Raw genomic sequence first — 19014 nt, forward strand, 5'->3', positions numbered from 1 at the left:
CAAGTTAAACCAAATATCAGGTATGGGCAGATGACCATTAACAAATGAGCTTGCACAGCTTAGTAGGTTGCCATTTTTCACTGAGCTCCAGTGGCTGGCTATGTGTGGGTATGTCACCTAAACATGGGGCAAAAAAGCATTAGCTTAAATCACTGCAAGGGTCACATTAGCCATTTTGTGTAAGTAACATTGGGATGAGGCTAAGTGAAACAAAATATTTATTTCTAATACAAACTGCCTTCATAATTTCAGCTAGCACATTTCACTCCTCACTTGTAACAGACAAAGAGCATCCATGCAATTACGTAGCATAACATATCTTACCAGCTGGTAACTCCTTATGCCTCAGTACCTTGGTTGCTAGCAATTGTCCTGTTATATTCATAATTTGGAAGAAGCAGAAAACAGGCTTCTCAAAGACTGAACGCTATGAAACCTTACCAAAAAGAGATCATGGATGATTTCTTACCTCTCTTTACTCTGACAAAACCTCCCAGCACAGTACTCTCAGGTAGGGGCTTGAAGCATATCCCAAGCAGGAGGGATCAGCCAACACCTGTACGGCATGCTCTCACCTAGCTCTGCACCATGAAAACTAAGGCATGTGTGTTTTATTTATTTATACCTCACTGAAGGTGCGTTAGGTAAGTAATTGAAGCCAAATCCAACCTGCTGGTTTTACAAATCGGGATTACTGGCTGAAGCTTTCTCACATCACCTCTAAACATTGAGACGGGCCCCAGGATAGCTTCAGTGATGATTACTGAGCCAGAATACAACCTGTCAAATCTGTTATAATGAGGGGTTAAAATAATATACACTTTGTATTGAATAATTGCTATAAATGCCCTAAGGCGTAAAAAATATTGTGTGAGATGCTGTAAATAATGTGGCTGGATTTAACTGCAATTTGATATGTCTGTTCATTATTTTATTTATTTATTTATTTTTTCCATGTAGCCTGGCCCAAATGTCTTTTCTGGTCTGCTCTTCAGTCAATGCTAGCCACAAAAGTAATACTACTTCAGTGTACAGTATGTGCATATCTGGGTCAATCTGAGGTCAAAGCTCAACTAAAGGAGGCAGCACGCAATAAATATAAATGAAGGATATCACTATGATAAACAAAAGTGGTCTACATTAATGTGAACAAGCTTGACTGATAGTGAATACATTTCCAAGACACAGGGTCAAGTTTGGTGCATCAGCAAGGCTAAGGGGCTGAATGAGATGCATTGCTGCAAGCAACTCTTAGGCAAAAATCCTCATATAGGCTATGATCTCATGGAACAGATTTATTACTTATGGTAATAAGTCATCCTGAGAGTAGATTTTCTGTTACCCTTTTCAAATCTTTTATATCACTGTCAGAGGAAGTGCTATTTCTTTCCTTGTTATAACTTTCCCCCCACCCCCCAGGAGTCTCTAATCAGTAATACTTCAGTCTCCTTTCTTTACTGAGGCTTGCTCTCTTATTTTATTTTTTTCCCCTTTGTAGTTTTTACTGTTAAGCAAATGTCCCTTAACAGGATATGTGAGTTTCTTTATCTATAGTATACCAGTAGTTAAGTTGGTATTTAGAAGATACATCCGTGGGAAAAATACAACAGGAGGCATTCCTGATATGAACTCAACTTTTTATTAAGTTTTGTATGTAGATTTCCTTTCAGTTTTAAACACAGTGTTGGGCCAGAATGGTAGAGAGTTCTGACAAGGACTAACTCTATGCAGAGCCTACGTGCTAGGCAGGTTTTCAGTTAGGCTCCCTGGAGTGCTTTGAAAATAGAGCCACTGAACAAAATGTGGGCATCTTTTGTATCTGAGTACTCGGGATCTTGCTACAGGATTCAGCACTAAGCTGAGAAGCCAGACTTGCTGTCTGGAGGATTACAGCATAGAGAATTATACTGGGAAAAAAATCATAATTGGACAAAGACTAGAAACTTAAAAAAAAATAAAAATAAAATAAATTGGGCAGTCAAAAGAATCTGGATAAAGAACTACAGAAAGGAGTGGGAAACCCAAATTGTACCACATCTGATTTCATTTCACATCATTTAGTAGAGGTCTGGAGAATGAGGAAAGTGCAATGGAATCTTAAACAGCAACACACAAGTCTTCCATAGTTGTAGTACAAATGACTAGTGACACAGGATGTTCCATTAAATGATGTCCATGAAAAGCAAGCACATAGTGAATCATCCATCCACACAGGCTTGCCATAAGAATGTTGCAGAACTCATCTCTGGACTGATATTGCTGCTATTTAATGTAGTTTCTAGCAAGCCATTTATCATATTTATGGCTACAAATAACCCTTTTTACTATGTTCTTTTTTTCATGAGTTCTCCTAGAGAAAGGCTATTCCACAGCTTTATGAAGCCATGAACTGGAGAATAATGCATGACCTAAAGCAAATGGAGGTGAATAATGCCCACATTATACTGGCTTTCCAGACCTGTCAGAGAACTGCCAATACATCAAGCAGTGTTGACCAACATTGCCATATCTATGGTCTCCAGAATAGGTAAATAAATGAAATCAAAAGTATGTTTCAAAAGCTCCCATTGTGTTATCCTGCATCATGATCTACAGCAAATCTGAATAGTAGCATCACTCTTCAAGTGTGGAAGTGTTATCCTCATCTGTGTGCTACAAATTGCTGGCTTTTCAAGAACAGAATGGGAGCACTGCTTAACCCTTCTGAATTCCTATTTCTTCCAAGACTGCCCTTAAAAGATATGCAGATTTTTTTATTTTTTATTTTTTTTACAAATATAGCTGGCTTTCAGGTTAATTTAGTGGCTTCCAAAAATTTGAACTGTTGAAAAAAATAGAAACACAGCGCAGCATCTGCTGGACCACACACCATGTGAAAGAAAAACATGTTACTGTTGAGAGGTTTCTCAGGATCTTCATGCCATGCAAATCCTTCTGCTTCAGCTAAATCCCTGGAGTATGTAATCCTGATATAGTTAAAATGTTCTTGGATCATTTATTTCCCTAGAAGCTTACTTTGCTGCATGCTTGGTGTGCAATAATTTATAGAGAAAGCCTTCTGCAAGGCAGAAAACAACCCCAGGTAACTCAGTTGACACTTGATGTGCCTTTTTTTTTTTTTTTTTTTTTTTTTCCAGAACTGAAATCCATTGAAACTTTGCACAGATTCTCTGACGAGGTACAGATCGTAACAAGAACATATGAATGATTATACTGAGTCTGACAAAAGTGTTCATATTCCCCAATATCCTGGGTAAGTAGGAAAATATAAGACAAGGGAAGAATACAGTGATGCTTTCTCATATTCTTAAATCTCCTGAGCCTGAACCACATCTCAGTTATTAATTAATAGTATTTCTTTCAGTAATGTTTTCAATTCCTTTTTGAACCCATTATTATTTTGGCACCGACAATGTTTGGTGGTGGCAATTAATTTCAGCTAATAAATGAGCATCTTCAATTCTTTTTAATGGCTGCAAATTTGGAGAAAACTGGAACTTTTCTGGATTGGATCCTTAGGCTTCCTTTGATTCTATTTTTCTCTTCTTCAAAATTTGGATAATGATACTTTGTCATCTGTCTCACTGGCATGAGTCATTCTACCAGTTATTTTACTAGCATTTGTTAGTGAGACCTGTTGATTAAAAAAAAAAAAAAAAAAAAAAAAAAAAAAAAAAAGTGTAATTTTGCACTTAAGACTTTTAGGAAAGGAGTTACTAGTTTCTTGATTTTCATTTTAATTAGAGGTTCATCATGACAGCTAAAGTTTTGCAAACATCTTATACATGTAACTGCATGCAAAACATTTTTTCATGCTGGCCAGATTCCAAATTTTAATTTGAATTGATGAGTCCCATCTACCAGAAGAGAGAGTGAGTTAGTGGAAGATAATTTATATAAAAGTTATTACTGCACGTTTTTTTATTATTAAAAGTAATCTCATTGAAACACTATTCTACAACCTATATTCTGAGTACTGCTTCAGCCTGTGCCTGTACCTGGACTTCTTAGAAGATATAACTTCAAGAGAAAACCAAAGAGTTGCTAAATCCAAAAATTAAGTCACAGTGTTGAGGTACCTCTAACTCTCTTTAAGCCTGCTCTGAGTATTTTGTTCATAACTACATACTTTTTTTTTATATTACACCTCAATTTGTTTCAGGAAGAGTTAGCTTAGTCATTAACACTCCTCTCTACAACTACCCTCCCACCAAATTGCATGCAGTTCTGACAATTGTTATGCTAGTGAACATTTTTATTGGTAGTATTTTGCTTACTTCTATAGCATTGACTACCACAGGATTCTGTAATGATCCTGTAAAACACCTCAAAAAACATACACTTTCAGATAGGATTATTGACAGCAACTTTCACAGATATCTACTAGTCAAATCTTAATCCATTTACTGTTACATACACTGATTTTTTGTGGTGCTACCTTTAGGCAGAAAGCCTGGCAGTAACAAGGCAAATGCCTTACAAAACCTGTTTCGCCAGAATGGATGTTATCAACCAAACTGGTCATTCCCACAGATGTAATTGAGGTTATTACAAAGACATATTTATTGTCACAATTACCTGAATCCCATGTAGTATTATTCTGCCTGGGACTGATTTTCCTAGAGATTTTTTGTGCCTCAATAAATTCACAACTCTTTTAAGATGAGCTTGTTTCCAACATACCAGTTTTTTGCTTGTGCTCTGGGAAGAAATCTCTTCGAGTAAGTCTTTGGGAGTTTTAGGTATATTATCCAGGCCTGATGATTTTAATTGATTTAAACACTATACAAAGTTGTTTGTTTGTTTGTTTGTTTTTTGTTTCCAATATCTTTCTTAGTTCCTTACTGAGTACTCCATCATCTTCATGTGAAAGAAGCACTTCCTCTTGCTTCATTTTGAATACAGAACAGGGATTTATTTATTTACTGTACACTCCTGCATTTCCTCTGCTTATTAATGGCACTATCATCTATATCTTGTAACGGGCTTATGTTATTTCTCAGATTTCATTTGATCCTAATATACTTTTTTAAATCTCCCTTTTAGGTAGCCCAGAGACAAATCGATGATGTCATTAGCCTCTCTTATCATTTAAGTACACTTCATAAATTAAATCAATTATTACCCATTTCTTTCTTTTCTCATGTGCTACATTTTGTTGGATTTCCCCCATTTGTGAAAGCTTCTTTCATTTTATCCCTACAGTAGAAGGGTCTAGAGACAAAGTTACTTTTTCTTTTGATTGTGAAATCACAGCTTTCTTGTGATATAACACACCTTCTGGAAGATATCTAAATTAATATTTACAAGCAAAGGTTTTTCTTCCAGTTAGTGCTACTCCCATTGAAAATTTGACTCCTTCAAAAACACCAACTGTGTGTGTTCCAGATTGGATCTGCCTTACTTTTTGAACACAATAAAAGTAATCATGCCATAATTTTGGTCTCTATGCAACAACAATCTTCCAGTTCAGTGATTAATTCATCTTCACCTACCATAATAAAGCTGAAAATAAATTCAATTTTCAACAGCTTCTGAGTTAGAATATTTTAATTTTTGATTTTTTTAGAAACTTGAATGACCTTGTACTACCAGTTGAAGGAAACCCTTAGAGCACACACATTCATACTAAGAGTCTCTACTACTTGCCAGCCTTCCTTATTATTCTGCCTTAGTTTAATGCTCTCCTGACTGCTCCAGCTAGTCTTTATATATAAAAAAAAAAGTCCCCTGTAAATGTAAGATTCAGACTGCTACATCAGTCTCAGGCAGTGATGGTAAGCCTATGGTGCTGATGGCAGAAGGAGCAACGCCTCCATCCAGTGTCATGTTGCTGTGGCAGCAATGTGGTGCCCTTCCGTCTGCCCCCTCTCCCTACCCAGCCCTGCTCCCTGGAGGGCAATGGGGTGTGAAGCCACCTGTGTCAGGGAAGGAAGAGTGGAGCATCATTATTCCCCATGTTCCTGTGTGCACACAGAGTGATGATCTCTGTAAATATCAGGCTCTCCTAATTAGTAAATAATGCAATTAGCATAAAAGCATTAAATAATTAAGAAGCCTTATCTATTGCAAGACCTGTGGACTCAATTATCTATGGTTGGTCCACCTTTAGCTTGAGGTCACATTGTGTAAGCACACGTGAATGCTTTAGAGGGCTTTCTAATGTCAATATAATAAAAAAAAAAAATTGTTTTAAAAAGGTGAAGGTTTATTTGCTGCATATAATCAGGAAATAAATGCCAGCCTGGCATATTTATTTGTTTTATACAAGTCCTTTGAGCAAAAGCTATTAGTGATTTGGAACCAAACATTCTTCTTTGTCTTTGGCCTGAAGGAGGGGAAAAGATGATCTAGAAATACAAAATTACATTATTGTCATCAAGATCAGAATTGGGATAATGGTGAACAGCAACTTATATCATGTAAATTTGAATCAGCATTTGACAGTATTGGCAGTGTCATGGGAACATAGCCCAAACATTTTTTGGTATAGCTCAGGTTGCTTAAAAAAAAAATTCCACACTGTCGTTCATCTGGCTATAGGACTGGGTAACTGCTTTAGCATTTAATACGGCCTTCCATTTTCTAAGTCGTGCTTGCTGTTAGAAATATCTTAATTTCAGTTGGAAACATGGAAATCAGGATCCCATTCCTGTAGGAACAGGGAAAAAAATAAAAATTCAGCCTTTGTTGTTTTGGCATCTGTTCATGGATACTGGGCCCTGATGACAACAAGCCAAGAGCAGGTATGCTTTTTCTATGCCTTGAACTAGTTGCTGATCCAGATACTACAGAATTAATGAAAATATTTCTGTCAATCTCAGTAGCTTTAGGTCAATCATATGGTCAAACTCTTTGAGTTAAACCTTTCATCCCTTTTCTACCTGTGGCAAAATGTCAGAAGATTATTGCCTTAAACTGAGCAATAGTCTATAATTGTTACCCCAGCTAAATCTATCTCACATAACGATATTATACCAAAGCAAATAAAAGATGATATTTTGTAGTAGCCATGAGCAAAGACAGAAGAGATCCAGGGCTCTACTGCAGATTCTTGCAGGATTTTTTTCTGCCCTTTCTTCACATTGTAGCCTGAAAAGTCCCCTCATCTGTACCAGTAACATTCAGTTTTATAATCCTTGGTTATGGCACTAATTATCATGTTGCATTAATTACCACCTTAACCAAGAGCTTTCTCCTATATCCACATATGGATAAAATGGAATTGTCTGATGGCTTCTGGAAACCGCCAGCAGTGAATAAAACTGATCCATTAATTTATCAGAATTTCAGTCCCCAAACCAGACTTGTGGGATGCAGATTAGATTAGGAGATATTCGCTAATACTGAAAGATGCTTGTGCAATTAAGTATCTTCTTATGTGCAGAATATAGCCCATTATCATTTATATGGTTATTTTATGTAGCTATATAGTTAGGTGGAAGTGTAACTATCACCCCTTCTTGCCCAGACTGTCTGTGACATCCCTTGTTTAAAGTGTTTTTGAATGCTAATTAGGTTTTCACTGCCCCTGTCTTTAGTGTCTGCTAGAAGGCAGCTCCCATCCAGGTTACCTTGAAGTTACCATAGATCTTGCTAATTATCTGTTTCCCCATAACTCCAATGGGTAAGACCCTGTGCAATCTGTGACAAATGGGACCTAAATTATGCAGTAAGTGCTCCTGGATTCTCTGACTTCTAACACAGCAAACTGGAAATGCTGCAGCTTCAGGTAAATTTTAAAAATTGAGATTATTATTGCATTAAATATAAAATGAATAATCCATGAAAGAAATTCCATGTGTTATTTGTCACACTAAATTAAACTTGTTTTATCCTACACCTGCATTTCTTCTCTGCCTCCATAACATACGTGAAAAACTGAAGGGCAAAAACTTATCATGGGCAACTGACTGCAGCTTCACGAGCCACAAAATAATTTGGGATATGGAGCACCAAGGAAGCTACGGAAAATGATTTGATACTCAGGATTCAGAACTCAGCATGCATGTTTCTGCTTAACAGAGAAGCTTGTAAAAAACTAGCTGGTTAACGTATTAAATCGCATGAGGGAAGTGCAATTTCAGTATTCATGGGAAAATGGTGGTGAGCTGTGTGTAGCTGTTCTAAAGGGAATTTGGCAGAAAATCTCTGGCCAGAAAGCAGCAGCCTTATGGCTAGATCTACACACAAACATTAAAAGTTGCACTGCCTAAATTTTAGGATCTAAAAGTGTGTACTCTAAGGCAATGCTCTTGCATTCTCTGCTTGTTTTGGAGAGCCCACTGGGTGAGAGATGCTGTCCTTCACACACGGTGATTTTGTGAATCTAGGTGGGCAGAGCCATGTGATGAGCCCCTGGCTGGTGGACACCTCCTGGTAGCTTGTGGGTGAAAACTTACAGCAGTTGGCACGTAGTGAAACAAGCAAGCAATTAGTAAATATAAAAGGATGATTAGCTAGCTAGGCAGTAGCATGAATCATTATCTAGGTATTAAGAATAGAATAGATTAGTTACTCAATATTATCTGTTAGTCAAGGAAGAAGTAGTCTGAGTTTGTAAGATATACTATCAGGAGCCAAGTGGTGAAGAATATGTGAAAACTAAGTAACAAAAACTTGCCAGACATCCCATCTTGGGCAGGAAACAAATGGACAACAAGGACACAAATTAGCTCAGACTGATAAGGACATTGCAAACTTGCAAAATCACTACATTCTAGATAAAGGGTGAGAAGTATACTATGAGGAAGACATATGGCCTTCCTCCCAAAGACCACTGCCCACGTCCTTAAGACCTCTGCCCACAATTCTTGGAAGAATCTGCGCAAGCGCAAAGGACTGATAAGCTAATTAGCATAAGAAGCATGAGTAGGCGGGTTTAGGTAATGAATATGTATAGGCGTTAATTGAATATTTGTTGTTCTGCTGTATAAATATTAGATAGTTTGTCACTTCGGGTATGCACATTAGGTGGAAGGATCCCCCGTGCATCCAGTGCTGTCAATAAAGAATACTTCATCACTAAGAAGAAATTTTGACTTTGTTCTTTAAATCAGTAGCCAGACTTCAGGGCACCCCTTTGTGTGTCTGCCTCTTAGACCTTGTCTCCAGTCCTGTCCTGTGCCTCTATAGAGCCTGTATGGAGTTCTTGCTAGTAATGCATGAACCTATAGAGAGGAATCCACTTTTAATTGGGAAGGGGAACATATTCCTTTTTTTCTTGAATTAAAACATTTTCAGCAGCTGGAATTTGATTCTGCAGTACAGACTACCAGGGGTACAGACATTAATTAAACTGTCAATTTATTTGGTGAAATGCAGGTAATTCTGGTGCAATTGGTAAGAGTTTTTGATATGAGAGCTGCAGTTTTGTCACCTCTGTGATTGGTGCCCACAGGCGAGCTGTTCCCAACCACTGCTCTGGCTTGTCCTTTACTCCAGGGGCTCTGCTTGGGACTGGGACATGCAGTCCTGGGATATGCAGTCTTTGCTCTGCCTAAGGGCAGATGAGCAGAGTTTTTAGCTAGGACTTTATTGCCTTGTTTGTACCACTATGAAGATCCAGAGCAATGTTAAGGTTCTAGCTTGAAAGTGGGAGTTTTAGAGACCCATTTCTAAAACTATCAGGCATCCCTCAAATGATGCATCAGACATATCATCCATAGGTGGGAAGAGCATTTCACAACTTCCAGACATGAAGACGGCATGGCTCCCTAAATACTTTGCAATTTAAAGCAGGTTAGACAATTTTAAGTTTATTTTTTTCCCCTGAGTTGGGAGCACCACCCAAATTTCACTCATTTTCACTTCCCCAGCTTTTCAGCTGTCATCTAAAAGACAAACTAGGATAGGAGTCCAAAGGATATTTCCACCCAGTGCCTCAACAAGTGTATTGGCAGGCTGCTCTGAAAGCTGTCCTCAGACCCTCTGGGTCTCTAGAGTTGGCCAGGTAGGCTGGTGGACTCCCAGATTCCTGGAACGCTGTATTCCCCAGCAAAAAGTCTAGTGGGCAATAAGAAGCCTTGGGAAAGAGCTACTCCTGGCTGGCTGTCACCTCCATTTCACAGACGGCTGGATCCTTGCTGGCCCCCATCCTGGCAGTAAGCTGGCTGCATGGACCACTTGGCTCTGTGTCCATCTGCTTGGCAGATTGCAAAAGAGCATGTTGCATTTTGGAGATACTGCAATGTCCCTGCTTGAAAAACATTCTTCTGTTTCCAAAATAAAAAGACTAAAGATTTTTTGTTTCTGCAAAGAATATTAAATATTTGCCTTTTTTTTAATTTTCTTGATCATATGCAAAACACTCTGACCATTTCTATTCTGTGTCTGGCCAACCCTCCAGGACCCACTGGGGAGTTGTTTAGAGCCTAGCTGCATCCATATCTTAATTAAACTCTACTGGCATTAAGTACATCTAAGGGAAAAAGAATTGTTTTGTTTCAAATTTTCCTATAGTGCTCTTACACTATTGGAGTATTAGCTGATAGGGGAGCAGATGTATAAATCACCTGGGCTGTGTACTGGGGGCTTTTCCAAAGGGATGCATTATGATTCGGCACCACTCGCAGTCGGTAAGGATTAAGACTCTAAATGTCTTTTGTTCTTCTCCTCAGTTCTGTCCTACATTAATTATTCGAGCTGAGTATGACTTACTCTTCTGTTTAAATGATATATAAAATGGAGGACTACAGCTCCTCTCCAAGTGAATAAGGAGAGATGGTGAAAGTGTCTGAAGTAATAATCACGCTGAGAAGATTCACTTTTGCCATTTTAGTGATTCAGAGTATTATTAGCTTGTTCCTTTGTATTAAATCTCACCCCCTCCTTTTTTTTCTTTCTTTCTTTTTTTCCAATACAATTATAATTTGCATCATGTCTTTCCCAGGAGGGAGATACTAGAGACCCCTCAGGATTTGATTAAGATTTTTCTCACTGAGTTCACATTTGTCGTGTAATGATTTGTGAGTAGCCTGACTTGTTTGAAATACTAATGTTAGAAGTTTGGTATAATTGACTCAGCCCTGGATCTTCTATAAACTTCACAAATTCTTTCCTAATTTCTTTCATTACAATGGCCAGCATAAGAAAAGGATCAGCAATCATCATTAAAATGTCATTTATATTCTGCATGACATTATTCTCCAAGCCGCCTACAATTTATACCTGCAAGATGTGATTTTTCTGATGATTTCTGCAAGGGTTACAGGACCACTATAAAAAGGAAGTATATGCTGAAAATATAAAGAGCTGTGGTTAACCTTGACTCCAACCTAAGGGGTTTTGTAATGGAACTGTAGCTATTGATCTAAAACATGATGTTTTCCCATTATCGACACAATCCGGTACTCCTCTTTAAATTACTTAATTCAGCTCCTTTTAAGACTTGCTTTGCATCACAGGACAGTGGCATACCTTTTATACCCTTACACCTCTTCCTGCATTATCTGTTAACTAACGCCCTTGAAAAAAGTTACTCTGGTCTCCACTGACTAATCACGCAGCAGAGTCCAGCCTATTAGCCAACACATTGGCGAATATCTCAACATCAATATTGAACAAGCAGACAGGCCTCTGAAAGGGAAAATCAAATTTGTCTTTGTTAAGTTTCAAGTCAATTAAAGATGGGCTTCTATTGATTTAGAAATTTGTCGGGATTCCAGGAAACCAACTTAACAGGGCTGTAAGCAAAACCCTTATTTTATTTAATACCCCAGTAAGGTGTTTTGGTGGTTTTTTTTTTTTGTTTGTTTGTTTGTTTTCTGCTTTTTTTTTTTTCCTGCTTTTTTTGTCTTCTACTGTTTCCTCACAAATTCCTTTACATTTATTTCTGTTAAACTTTTCTTCCTGTTTTTCACCCAGGATTTGAATTGCTGTGATGTCAGCTCTTAACCTTGCCTATAGCTTGATCTTTTAAAAACTTCCTTATCCATCCTATCAGTTTTGCCTAACCCCTTGCAAATGAAACATGGTATGCCTGTTTAACACCCCTCACAATATCCCTCTAAGTGTTGTGAATGGCAATTCTTTTTGTTTTGCTGAAGACAAATGGTGGTAATGGGCCAATTAGGGTCAAGGAAGGATTTTAAGCACCTAAGGGAGATTTAGGAAGAAAATATTCAAAATTATACAAAACTGCAAACTGCAATCCTAACAGTCTCCATGTAAGTGTTCCTTGGGTCAACTAAACTTTTTTTTTTTTTTTTTTTCTTATTTACACTTGGTTTTAGTTTTTTCCTTTTTTACAGGAATGAGAAACTGGAATATAATCTTGGTGGTCCTCTGCACAGTCCCTCAGAGGTATGACTTCATAGATGTCCTCAGACCACACATAACACACTGACAGAATTGTACATTTCACAAAATAAGATGTTCAAAACTTTCTTTTACAGTAGCAATGGCAATAGCAACTCTTTATATGTATTGACATACAGGCTGGCACGTTCTTGCAGGAGAAGGGAAACCTGCTCAAATTCTTCTCCTACTTGAAGGGATTCAGATTTATCTCTTCTATGCTGGTGCTGTAAGGGTAGCTAGTTTTCTAGGGAGGAGGTCTTAGTCCTGACTTCTTTGCCTTTGAAGGTTGTGCCAGCACTCAAGGCTGAAAAGTGGTTTTGAAACCCCTCAGGTCTCCCCTCACTGGGCAAGTGATCTCAGTGCTGGCATATGTACGTGGTCACCTCCTCTTCCTCTATTCTAAATTGTTGCATTTTTGCAGGGGTAAATGAGCCATGTTTGGTGTTACTGAAAAAATTGTGTGGCTATCTGTCATGAAGAGCTGGCTATGGGCTCCATGGTAGCACAGAGGTATGGAACTCACGTCCCAGTACAACAGCATGACACTCAGCTCCCTTACTTTACCCTTACCAGGTACTGCTGCCTCACTCCAGAAAGCTTCTAGTTCAGTGTCTTGGCTGCTCGGGCTTGTTATTTTGGGGCACCTCTGTCCCCAAATGCTGAGTAGCAAGCAAGGCTTATTTAAGGTTCTTTCTTCATTTCTGAATATCTTTTCTCTCTGATTAGTGCTTCCCCTCATATTCTGCTGAATTCATTGCTCATTTCTCATAGGAACTGAATAGGTTATATCTTTTTCAGTTTGATGATTCCTGTTAAGTGCTCATTGTCTTTTAACTAATACAGTGTAGCATGTGGTATAATGGCAAAAACACGGCACTAGACTGAAAACACATAGAACGCACAGCTGTCTGCAATGTGTATGACATTCCCCACCTACGTATACCCAGGAAATTCTCTCTCCCTCTCTCAAGGGTTCCTTTTGCAGAAGTTTAACTTTTTTTCTTTTTTCTTTTTTTTTTTTCTTTTTTTTTTTCTTTTTAATTTTAAGATTTCCTCATTCTTTATGTCAGCCCGGTCTGGGATTTCTTTCAGTCCAGTGTTATTTCTTCTCTCTCAACTCTCCAAATTATCTATTTTTTAGGTCCTTGCTTTCAAGCTCCTGAAGTCTCTTATCTGTATCTGTAACTATATCTGAATGCTTGTTTAAGCCTACCTCAACCTCAGTCACTCTACCTTTTATTGTAATTCCCTGAAAGAGACTTGCATCAAAGCTTCCATTGATGTTAGCTCAGACAGTAATTCTCTAATGTCTGCCAATCTTCCTCTGTTGTACTTTGTTTGCAGAACAATGTTAGGCCTCTGGGACCTCCTGGAGTCCCAGTGCTTCTCTCTGGCCACTTGCAAAGGCATTGGTATATCAGAAACACACCTATGTGCAAGCAAACTGGCATCATGGATCACTAGATATATTTAGGTGGGGTTTTGGGATGTCCTGAATTTTCTAAAAATCATTAAAATTGGCATACTGATGGTTGCTTCAGATAACTGCTACAGCCTTCTTTAGGACATACCTCCTGCTCTGCACAGCTTCTCCTATTCATTTTTTTTCTTTTAGGTTTCTGAACTTTTCAGACTATAATAGGGAATGAGTTCAGCCTTTCTGGTCCAGTTTGGGATACATCAGTCATGGCTGCATCCTCATGGTTCTCCTACATGCAGACAACACAGAAGTACTGAGAAAGGCATTCCAGTCCCAGTCCCCCTTACCTTCTTAAAGCTGGTCACCCAGACACAGGTCTAAGAGCTCAAGCTTCTCCTTTTGCCAAGATGCAAAATCCCATAGTTGAGCTTATTTCTCATTTATGCCTCTCCTGCCATATGAATACGAAAAAAACAACTAACCTTGCATTCTGCTTTTCTTTGAAGTTTGTCTGTGTCTTCATCCATCCTTGTAGTTCTCATGCTTCTGGTACAGAATAGAAGAAATGCCTTCTTTTTCCTTCCCTGCCCTTTCTTCCCAGCCTTCTACTAGCACTGCAGAAAGTTATTCATTAGGTTCTTGAGGCAGCTGCACTCAGTCTGAGATTGCTCAGCTTCTTTTCTTTCTCCTCAGCCTTATCTTCCTGTGATGAGGCTGCCCGATATGCTTTCCCTTGCTGTTGTGAAGATGTGTATAGAGAGTTAAGCAGTGTCACAGGGATCAGAAAGACATTATATAAATGTGTATTTAGGAAATTCTGAGGACACAGGTGAATCTTAAATCCCATCTTTCTTTGGGTTTTGCATATCTCTGTGCAAGCTACACAAAGCTCACAAGGGCTTAGTTTCCCAAAACAGTCATCTGGAGATAGATATCCACAGCCTCCAAGAGTTAGCCACTGAGCCTGCTTTGAAAACTGTGCCAAAAAAACATCACAGTTGTCATCTCCTATAAATTTGCCCTTTGCTGCATGTTACCCTTTGGACTGAAGCAATTCTGACTCTGAGGGTAAAAAGCTGAGGGAGGGCTCCCATGTGGGGGCAGAGAAGCTCATAACATGAAGAACACCCCATTCTGTGCTTTGACTGAGAGCCCAGATTCACACTCAAGGCTCAGCTCACGTTGCTTTTTGGATAGCTTGGTAACCAAGCCATGCACTCCAGATACACAGAAAGGCAGACTGTGGGACATCCAAGCACCTATCTAAGCAGCATTGGCTGTAGCAACCCTTTTTGGCCTGGTGGAAGTACGATGTGTTTCATGGCAGCCCTGATGTTTACTGCTGCAAAGGCCCTGACTTTTCCCCAAGCTGGGGTTTGTAACAGTATTGCAGTGAATCCTACAGCTCCCCGGCTCCCCATCACAGGAACTGCAGAGAGAGCCTAAAAAAGTGGATTCATCGCCAGTGATACTGTTCCCATTTAAATTAAAACATTGAAACCTCTGTCACTTTCTCTGGAGATGTAGAAATCAATCAGCAATTCTTGCCCTCCAAGAACAGAAATCTTTGAAATTGTTTCTCCTGCTTTAATCTGCAGGGATATCTGTACATTCTGCTCTTGCTTTTTGTTCAGTTCACTCCTTTCCCAGGATTTCATAACCCTGATTTAGGTGCTAATATGCTGCAGTGAGTTCCCATCCCCAGGCAGCTTCATCATCTCCAAGCTGTGCAGGCTTAAACTCTTAACCTGTCATAACACGGTGATTAAGACCCATCATACATTTGAGCAGTTTGAAAGCCCATCTCTGCTTCACCACTGGACGCTCACTCTCACACAGTAAAAGGCAAAATCAATTGCCCCCTGCCTGAAGCAGAGGGAAGCCAAGTGGGCAGTTTCCATGGCATTTTACAGCATTATAGAGGCGTTCCCTTGCCATATTTATGCTGTACTTCCAGGAATGCTGTTTGCAGGTTTGCTGGTCTTTGTGGATGAAACAGACCAATCTCCTTTTATTCTCTTTCATACAGCTGATAATTTGAAGTGACTTTCAATGGCTATAAGCTTACTTTGCAATATTACACATGTTCTTGCGAATTCTAGATCACATTGCACCACTTTACATTACCTGTGTTAAAATCAATAAGTCCCAGGTGTTCTCTATGCCTTAGGTGTCTTTGGGATGTTGCTAAGATAGCCCTAACAGTAATCACAAAGGTTGAGTCATTACACGGTGTCCGAAGGTAAATGACAGTGAGCATGAGCCCAGGAAAGCTTACTCCAACATTGCAGGTAGCACAAGGCCTGCCTGCAGAAAGGATTTCTTGCTTTGTGCTGTGCAGTCTCAGAGGGCATGTGTGTGTTAGTTATCTCCTACTTCCCCGTGCAGTAGAATAAAAGCAGTTGAACAGTAGTAAGCCTGGATGCTTACTGCCAGACAACAGCTTAAATCAAAACAAAAGAGGAAAGCCATGGCTCTGCACTAAGCACAGACAGCGGATATTCTAAAACAGGATATTTGTAGGAGTCAAACAAAAATAACTGCATATGTAAAAAGCCTCCTTTTTATGCAGTTCATATCAGCCTGATTCCTATCTTGCCTTCAGTGATCAGGAAGAAAAGAGCTCCTATTGTTTAGTGACATTTCCGAATATTTATAGTTCTCTAGTAGTAACCTTTTGTTTGGTAGACAACGGAGTTTGCACAGCATGCTGAGTATGTCATTAAACATTTGCCTGAAGATCTGAGTGTTAGCATCAATGACAGAGTTTCCTAAACATGTCACATTTTCTTTGGCTGTCATGAAAAATTATAGCTACTGTGACTCACACTTTAATAGCAGCTATTTGTGATATTTTAACCTAATGTACAGCCCCAGAGGAGAAACAACAGACACAATAAAGCATCTGCCAGTGACTTGCTCGAACGAAGGGACTCCAAGTATTATTAGGATGCCAAATTAAAGAGAAAAGGCTCTTGTGTCAAATGCCAAAGGGTTTTGGTGTTTGTTAACTTCACTGTAATTTATGTCTCATCTCTGAAAGCCTATAAAGAGAAAGAAAATAAGTATGCCTTTCCTCTCTATTGTCTCTTTCTCTGTACTAAGCGGCATTGTTCTTGTGATAGTAAGGGTTAAATACTTTAAAAAAAAAAAAAAAAAAGGAAAGGGGAAAAAAATGATGCATCATTAAGCTGTTTATTTTTAACAACTAAAATACCTCATGGGCAAGATTACCTATCAGTACACTGCAATAATATTTTGGGGATTTTTTGAGTGTAAATTTTAAAAAGTAGCACAAACATGGAATGATACAGGCATTTTGGATGTCATATATATATATGTATACATATATATATATATATATTGACTTTTGTATTACATTTCCTATTCTTTTGTCTTAATCTTTTAGATCTTTTCTATAAGAGATCATCAAAAAATGAATATTTCATGTGTTTGTAACAGGAAAACTGTTCCTTTCCTGTTCATCTGGATTCTTTCTCTGTTTTTGCCAAAACCTCATAAGTCACCATTACACAGATCAGGAATCTCATTCATGCCTTAATTTGTCCATCCGTAGTATGAGAATAGGAATATTTGCATCCTTTCTAATTAAATTCAGCCTTGCTTGGAAGTGTTTTAAGAACTTGGTGGGAAGACAAAAAAGTATAAACTGTACATTTTTGATTTATACAATTTTTGAAATTTATTCTATATGATTAAGATGACAATCCCAAAAGCTGAGCTCCAAAGGAAGCACAAACAACTGCCGCTGACAGCAACCAGTGATCGAGCTCCTAAGTCTATTTTAAAAGCATGAATGAATACTTCATTCTGGAGCAATATCATCAGCCACCTAGACCTGTTCACCTTGGAGTAAGGGACCCACTGCAGGATTTACAACAGAGGACCAAACTCTGCAGTCTCATGTGTGACTTCACTATATATCTTTTCTTTTTTTTAAGTATTTGTTTCCCCACAGGAAAAAAAAAGTCCATGAAATGTAATGTTGCTTTTGCTTGTCCTCATGGATGTTCTGTAAATCAGGCCATATTACAGCAGCTATGTTCACGTTTCGACATAAAACTGTGATATCACCTAAGCAGCATTGTGAAATATGTTCTCAATAAACAGAACTGAAAAGTAAAGTTGCTCTCTGAATTAAGGAATGAAACAATCTTAACTTAGATTTCCCATTTAGACCTTATTGTCCTATGGATAGTATCTGTCAGGTTGAGGCCCACAAATTTAAAAGTTTTTATTGAAAATCTGTTGATTGCACTCTTTAAGCATGCCACCTATGCAAGATTTACAGGAAAAGAAGACTAGCTGAGATCAGCATTGTCATTACCCCCAGATCATTTTCTATTTTCATTGACTATATTCACCCCTCTGAAATATATATCGTGTATCTAGCAGATGTGTTAGCACAAGTACAGACATCATTATGTGCCTTAACTTAGCATTGTAATGCATCTCTTGATTCTTCCTCTCAGAAACACCAACATGTATTTGTGCCTGATAATGTTATATCCAGATGAGCACTATCGTACTTTTCCTAAGAGGATTATAAAGACAGAGCTGAAGTTTCTCATTTCATTTTCATCACAAGGAACATGTATGAATTTTGCAATTTCTCCAAAAAATGTAAATGGAATTGGTAAGACTGCAGCTGTCATGCATTGTCATAAAATCACTCAGAGACAGAGCCTAACACTTGGGATCCCACTAAAATTATCCTTTCAAATAGAGATTGTAGAAAAGAAAAGTGTACAATCTCAGTGACAGGTCTCTTCAAAACAAGTGTTTCAACACATTATAAAAAAGTTAAGAATGGCAATTTGGCACTTAAAACTAATGGGCAGAAAAAGAAACATGCAGTCAAGAAAAGCGGAATCTGTCCTGGCATAGGACCCTACTTTTTGTCTCAGTCTTAAGACAAGTCATATTTGCAGTTACATGAGCAAGGTGGTCTATTCCTGGTTATGGCTTGGGCTGGGATGATGTCCATGTCAAGGACTGCAAATATTCTTCAGAAGGCATCATCAGTGTGGCCTTGCACTCACATGGTGTTTGGACATTTTAGAAACAAAGCCCAGCAAGCTCTAGTACACAGCTCAGCAGCAAAGTGCAAATTCAATGTGAGTTGTTATTGTTTCAAAACTTTCTGTGACATTGCCCTGTCAAGACAGGAATGAAAAGAGAGGTAACACAACACTCAACCCATCCTATAAACTATGCTTTTACTTTTGTAAGGTGTTCAAAATGATGTGAGAAGGTATGTGCAGATGTAAGCT

Source organism: Oxyura jamaicensis, chromosome 1 (assembly GCF_011077185.1).
Source record: "Oxyura jamaicensis isolate SHBP4307 breed ruddy duck chromosome 1, BPBGC_Ojam_1.0, whole genome shotgun sequence".
NCBI lineage: Eukaryota > Metazoa > Chordata > Aves > Anseriformes > Anatidae > Oxyura > Oxyura jamaicensis.